At 43.6% G+C, this 7,020-nt stretch overlaps 1 long non-coding RNA gene across 1 annotated transcript in view; it reads left to right on the plus strand.

Moving 5' to 3' along the window:
* Positions 1-1,642: 1,642 nt before the first annotated feature.
* The window catches only part of LOC309348138, a 30,542-nt gene continuing 25,164 nt past the window's right edge, over positions 1,643-7,020 (plus strand). The window contains exons 1-2 of the long non-coding RNA XR_014159227.1: positions 1,643-1,745; positions 4,924-5,025. This is a non-coding gene — a long non-coding RNA (uncharacterized lncRNA). The remainder of the gene's footprint in view (positions 1,746-4,923; positions 5,026-7,020) is intronic.

A 7,020-nucleotide genomic window follows, 5' to 3' on the forward strand; every position in this document is an offset into this window, starting at 1 on the left:
TGTGTGTGTGTGTGTGTTTTGGGGGGAGTAGTTTTGAACATTTTTTTCAGTTCATTATAAATCGTTTCCCAACACACTTTTACCTTTTTACATGTCCACCACATGTGGAAGAATTTAGTTGGGATTTAGTTGGATTTAGTTGGGACCACTTCTTTACACTTCCAACACATATCTGATTCTGTTTTATAAATCTTAGCCACCTGTTGTTGTTTAGTCATGTCCGACTCTTCGTGACCCCCTGGACCAGAGCACGCCAGGCACTCCTGTCTTCCACTGCCTGCCACAGTTTGGTCAAACTCATGCTGGTAGCTTCGAGAACACTATCCAACCATCTCGTCCTCTGTCGTCCCCTTCTCCTTGTGCCCTCCATCTTTCCCAACACCAGGGTCTTTTCCAGGGAATCTTCTCTTCTCATGAGGTGGCCAAAGTATTGGAGCCTCAGCTTCAGGATCTGTCCTTCCAGTGAACACTCAGGGCTGATTTCCTTCAGAATGGAGAGGTTTGATCTTCTTGCAGTCCATGGGACTCTCAAGAGTCTCCTCCAGCACCATAATTCAAAAGCATCAATTCTTCGGCGATCAGCCTTCTTTATGGTCCATCTCTCACTTCCATACATCACTACTGGGAAAACCATAGCTTTAACTATACAGACCTTTGTTGGCAAGATGATGTCTCTGCTTTTTAAGATGCTGTCTAGGTTTGTCATTGCTTTTCTCCCAAGAAGCAGGGGTCTTTTTATTTTGTGGCTGCTGTCACCATCTGGAGTGATCATGGAGCCCAAGAAAGTAAAATCTCTCCCTTGCCGTGGTGAAGGGGCTTGAATAACTCAGAGAAGCTATGAACTATGCCGAGCAGGGCACCCAAGATGAACAGGTCATAGTGGAGAGTTTTGACCAAACATGATCCACCTGGAGGAGGAACCGGCAAGCCACTCCAGTATCCCTGCCAAGAAAACTCAATGGACCTAGCCACCTACTCAGAGTTAAATACCATCTATGAATCATTTTCAAACCACTTGTTACGTATTTTACTCTGCTAGATGTTCCTTAACCGATAGCCAGTCTTTGAGCCTTCTGTCTCATTCTTGGAGAGAACAAGCTTTTCAATCCTACATTTGCCTGCTCAACATAAAACCCATGGGGCTTACTTCAAGGTGGATACACAAGCCTAAAACTGTCAACACAATGCACTGAAAGTGAAACAAGACCAATCAACTCTTTTTGCTCTGGTTGTCTTGAAATTCCTACTCAACTACACCAGGGAACACCACCAAATTCCTTATTGCCTACAACAGATACTCTCCATCTTAGAACACAAAATCTTCCTCATAAATGTCACTTATTTATTCTTTACCAAGGCAGGATGTTTTGCCACGGGGAAGTAATTTCCTCCACCATCCCAATGGCCTCCAAAACATGTGCTTTGTCTCATTTTATAATTCAGTCAATAATATATGACCATATACTGTTCTACTGCTGCAGTTAAAGTGGGGCAGAGCTGAAAAGCAGATGTTTAAGATGAGTCTTTGATTTTTCAATTGAGCACTGTTGAGATGAGGTCACAGTGACCTCACAATAAGGCTATAGTGACCTCACAATAAGCCTAGCCCCAATGACACATACAGTGAAAGTGTTTATATGAACTATAACTCATACAGAGTTTTACAGATCTCAATATCTACAGCTAAGATACTGGCAGATCTCAACAAGGACAATTAAGAGAACAATTCTGTTTACCTTGGGTAAGTGAGTTATATATTGGCGGCAATGGGATGGTTGCTGTCTAATAGCAATTGGACTCCATTAGATCTTATTTCCTTTGGGGAAATTGTCTGCATATAATTTGTTTATTAAAAAACATTTCAAGGCTGCGTTTATGAGTAAAACTTACTCAAGACTGCTTATGTAAAAATAACAGATAAAATACAGCTCCAGTGGTAAGAGAATACAACACAAAACCTCTCATAAAACTTGCATTAAGAAAACCAACAGTAAGAGCATATCACTCTTGGATAAAAAAATTTTTTTCCCCATGGCTACCAATCCGAAAGACCTCAATAGCAGGATAGAGTCACTCATGGATATGTCAGTGAAAATAAGTAGGTCTTCAGTGCTGTTCTGAAGAGTTGTAGTAGCACTACACTTCAGTTACATGATCCAAATGAAGACAATCCTTTGCATGCCTATTGAATTTAATTGGTTTTAGACACTGAGCTGTTCCCTCTCAGTGTGGATATATCTTGGTATTACTGTCCGTTACTATGACGCTCGTCAGACTAATTTAAGTCCATGGACAATAGCCATTGATTTCACTGGACCTATTCTCCCCATCCCCCAACTTTTATAGGTTTTATTTATTTTTCCCAAGAAAAATAAGACCAAAAAACTCCAGGCTCCCAGGGGAGTCCCCCTTTTTTTTAGTATCAACTACAAACAGGGATGTGGGTGGCGCTGTGGGTTAAACTACAGAGCCTAGGACTTGCCGATCAGAAGGTCGGCGGTTCGAATCCCCGCAACGGGGTGAGCTCCCGTTGCTCAGTCCCTGCTCCTGCCAACCTAACAGTTCGAAAGCATGTCAAAGTGCAGGTAGATAAATAGGTACCACTCCAGCGGGAAGGGAAACGGCATTTCCGTGCACTGCTGTGGTTTGCCAGAAGCGACTTAGTCATGCTGGCCACATGACCCAGAAGCTGTACGCCGGCTCCTTTGGCCAATAAAGCGAGATGAGCGCCACAACCCCAGAGTCGGTCACGACTGGACCTAATGGTCAGGGGTCCCTTTACCTTACAAACAGACCAGGGATCAATCAGTACCCCCTCCCTGCCTTCCTTGCACCAGTCTGAACAAATGCCTTTTGGGGTGGGTCAGGAGTGAGAAGGCAAAAGATGCTTTGGCAGATGGTACCAGCACAGGAATGTGTGTGTAGAATTCATCCATTCAAGAAAGTGGGGTGGAAGGTCGACATGTATCTAAAAAATGGGAGATTGGAACACTGTGCATCTAAGAAATCCAACATTTGAACCTAAAGGCAAGTCACTGGATCTATTCTGAGCAGCGCTTGGTTGGCTATCACCCTAATTCTGTTGAAATTTGTAATAGGAATAAATTCCTGCGCTGCGACTTGTGGATATCCTCATTTGCACATCTTGCAAGTATTAATCAGACTAGCTAGAATAGGGATGGGGAACCCAACAACCCACCTCCCCCCCAGTTTGTTGGACGCCATGTTTCATTGGCCCAGCCAACATGGTCAGTAGTGAGGAATTATGGGAGTTGTAGTCCAAAGGCCACCTGTTTCCCCACCTTAATCTAGAAGACCCTGATAAAAGTATGTGCATATGCCTCTTTAATATTAGTCTTTGCATTTTTGTTTTTGCTCGTAGGCCATGTAGAAGGTTGCTGGAGCTCCAGCCCGTGAGGTGGGCCCTTCCTCTCTAATCTTAGATGCGTTGGGATTGGTTGTACTCACTTTATAGCTGCAGGGGGAGAACTTGGCACATGCCCAGGAACAAGACAGACCTCTGGTACTGAAAAGGTGTTGTAGCACTGGGTCTGGGGATAAATTAAGCCATGAATGGTGTTTTTATAAACAAAAAACAACCCCCCCCCAAAGAAAATGCTGAACTCAACTTGTAATTTTGAAAGAGAGCAAATTCCGCATTACCCGATGATATCACAGGAAACATATTTGCTGGGTAGGTCTTTCCAGACCTGCGAGGACACCAGATGAAAAAATTGATTGGTTTGAGCAAGGGCATGGGCACATATTTAGGACTACAATTTTTCATTTTTTCATTTTTATTTCGATGTATCTGGCTTCCTTTCATCAAGCAACTATAGCAAGCAGTGCCACTAATGGGATTCCAGGAAACTGAATGCAAGTTAATGTAAAATTACTCAGTTTGCTTGTTTACAACTGGATTTATTGTCATGCCCACGGCTAATTTTTGTTACATTAAATGAGAAAGATACCATGGCATTGATGGAAATTCTAACGATAGTCACTACCTCGGCTGGGAAGCCTCAAGTTGTTAGTAAGCCCATCAGGATTTATAAACTGAAATACAAGGTTTTCTTTTAAAAACGCATGCACACAATAGGCTATATGCCTCACTTATACAAGTAGTGACTTTAATTAATGAATTTAAATAATGCATTTGGAATAATGTATTGGAACTATCTGTATACTGAACAGCTGCCATGATGCATTCCCTGAAGAAGTGGGAAATTAAGTATTGTGGGCACATGTGTATGTAGCTGAAATGTCACACACACACATACATTGGCTTGATATATTGAAAAATGACTAAGAATTTGCTGTTTTTTCATGACACCTGAATAGCCACCTCAGTCTGCCCGATAGTAGGGCCAGGACTCTCACCTTACAGGCCCACTGCTGCAAATATATGCACACACACACACACACACATACACAACACTGGTGGCACTGTGGTCTAAACCACTGAGCCTCCTGTGCTTGCCGATCGGAAGGTGGGCAGTTCGAATCCATGTGACAGGGTGAGCTCCCGTTGCTCTGTCCCAGATCCTGACAACCTAGCAGTTCAAAAGCACACCAGCACAAGTAGATAAATAGGTACTGCTGTAGCGGGAAGGTAAACGGCGTTTCCATGAGCTCTGGTTTCCGTCACAGTGTTCCGTTGCACCAGAAGCGGTTTAGTCATGCTGGCCACATGACCTGGAAAGCTGTCTGTGGACAAACGCCGGCTCCCTCGGCCTGAAGCGAGATGAGCGCTGAAACCCCATAGTCACTTTTGACTGGACTTAACCGTCCAGGGGTCTTTAAACCATTTTTACACACACACACACACACACACACACACACACACACAATTTCATAATTTACTCCTTCCCTTTGTTCTGGTTTTTTCCCCCTCAAGTGGGTTTTTCCTGTCTTTTATTTCAGCGATGAGCTCTTTAGGACCTGGGATCATGCCTCTTTTAAATTAAATGTCTCTGGCCTCCCCTGAGCTGTTCGGAAAAGGCTTTCAAGAAGACTGCACCCACGGTAAGTGGCATGCAAAGTGGATCTGTCTCTTGGTGCCTTTTTAAGAAACAAAAAAACAAGACGCCATTAGACATCAAACTTCCCACTTAACAGAGAAGTCTCCTGACAACTGTGTTTCAGATACCTGATGAATTAAAAGCCATGTCTTTAAAAGCTGCACAAATTCTTGGTATCCTTGAGCGGTTCAGCAAGGTTGGTGCACCAGAGACTGAAATAGATGATTACAGCCTTGAGGCCCTGCCACAAATTGAATAGAAAGTATTGCATTTTATTGTAATCTCTCTCTAGTCTTTCTTGGATTTGAAGCCCGTTGACCTTTCTTCTGCACATCTTTTTTATTTTATTTTTAAGAATACTGAAATAATATAATTCACAATTGCTGAGCTGATAGAGCCTGGGCTGGCTTTGATGGGCATGAGGGTGAAGCTGCCTCCCTCGGGAGGGGGACACTGTGAATTAGGCATATATGAAGGTAGGAGGGAGAGGTTTGGAAGAGTCTTACTCTTTTGTTGCAGAGTTAGCACAATGACAATCCCTCTGAGCACATTTGCTTTGCAAATCACTGAAGATTTTACTCACAGTTTCAGAAGTTACTGCAAATAAGTCTTCATCCGCAGGCAGAAAAATAAAGAGGGAAAGTGTTCCGAAAGAAAGAACTTGGTTTCCTTACAAAAGAATCATGCAATCTTAAGATGCAGGCAGCAAAAATATCTTTTAAGAGAGATTTTCCATTCATGCAATTTTTCTTGCAGCTGGCAGCTCCAGCTACTTTGAGGAAGGGCCGAGATAGGGAGGGAAGGAGGAAGTAAAGGCTAGTCTAAGCCACCCATGGCAACTTGAGCTCAGGGCTCAGGTTAACCCTTCCATGCACACAAGTGCGAGTCAGTAATTGTATACAGTGGTACCTCGGGTTACATACGCTTCAGGTTATATACGCTTCAGGTTACAGACTCCACTAACGCAGAAATAGTGCTTCAGGTTAAGAACTTTGCTTCAGGATGAGAACAGAAATTGTGCTCTGGCGGCGTGGCGGCAGTAGGAGGTCCCATTAGCTAAAGTGGTGCTTTAGGTTAAGAACAGTTTCAGGTTAAGTATGGACCTCAGGAACGAATTAAGTACTTAACCAGAGGTACCACTGTACTGCAACAGGAATTCGTATCTGAATGCTACAGCAAATATGTTGGACCTAGTAGAGTGTGCGGGGCTTTTGGGATCTGCTTCAGGTGGAAAAATGGTTGGGGCAGGCACTGGAAGGAGAATGAGAAGTGCTGGATTTTTCTTTTAATGGCTAGCCCTATTGATGTGGTCAGAGAATGGTGGCCAGATAATAGTTGCATGGGGTGAACCAGTTCTAGGTGAGACCAGCAGGAAAAGGAAGCTATGGAGTATTTGACTAGTTTCCATTTTGTATATAGCTTTGGAGCAGCACACTGCTAAGTAAAGTTTATTACTTTTAATTCAGTCTCTGTGGACCATTTGTAATCTTGCAAATACTACATGGTGTCAAAAGACAAAATGAAAACAAGGCAGTGAAAAATGGGCCAGCTGAAGCCTCTAATAAAGCCGCTATTCAAAGAAAATGCTGCAGAGAACTGGAGAATCTGGAAGCAAGGGTTTGAATTTTACAGCATTGTAAGTAGAACAGATAGGCACGCGGGTGGCGCTGTGGGTTAAACCACAGAGCCTAAGACTTGCTGATCAGAAGGTCAGCAGTTCAAATCCCCACAATGGGGTGGGCTTCCATTTCTTGGTCCCTTCTCCTGCCAACCTAGCAGTTCGAAAGCACGTCAAAGTGCAAGTAGATAAATAGGTACCGCTCCAGTGGGAAGGTATACGGTGTTTCCGTGCGCTGCTCTGGTTCGCCAGAAGCAGCTTAGTCATGCTGGCCACATGACCCAGAAGCTGTACGCCGGCTCCCTCGGTTCTTTTTCCTTCTCCTCCGTGATGAGGGCGGCTACAGCATAATATTGAATTTTATTTTAATCTTGTTTTTAA

This window comes from Podarcis erhardii (assembly GCF_964252035.2).
Source record: "Podarcis erhardii genome assembly, chromosome: 8".
Classification (NCBI taxonomy): domain Eukaryota; kingdom Metazoa; phylum Chordata; class Lepidosauria; order Squamata; family Lacertidae; genus Podarcis; species Podarcis erhardii.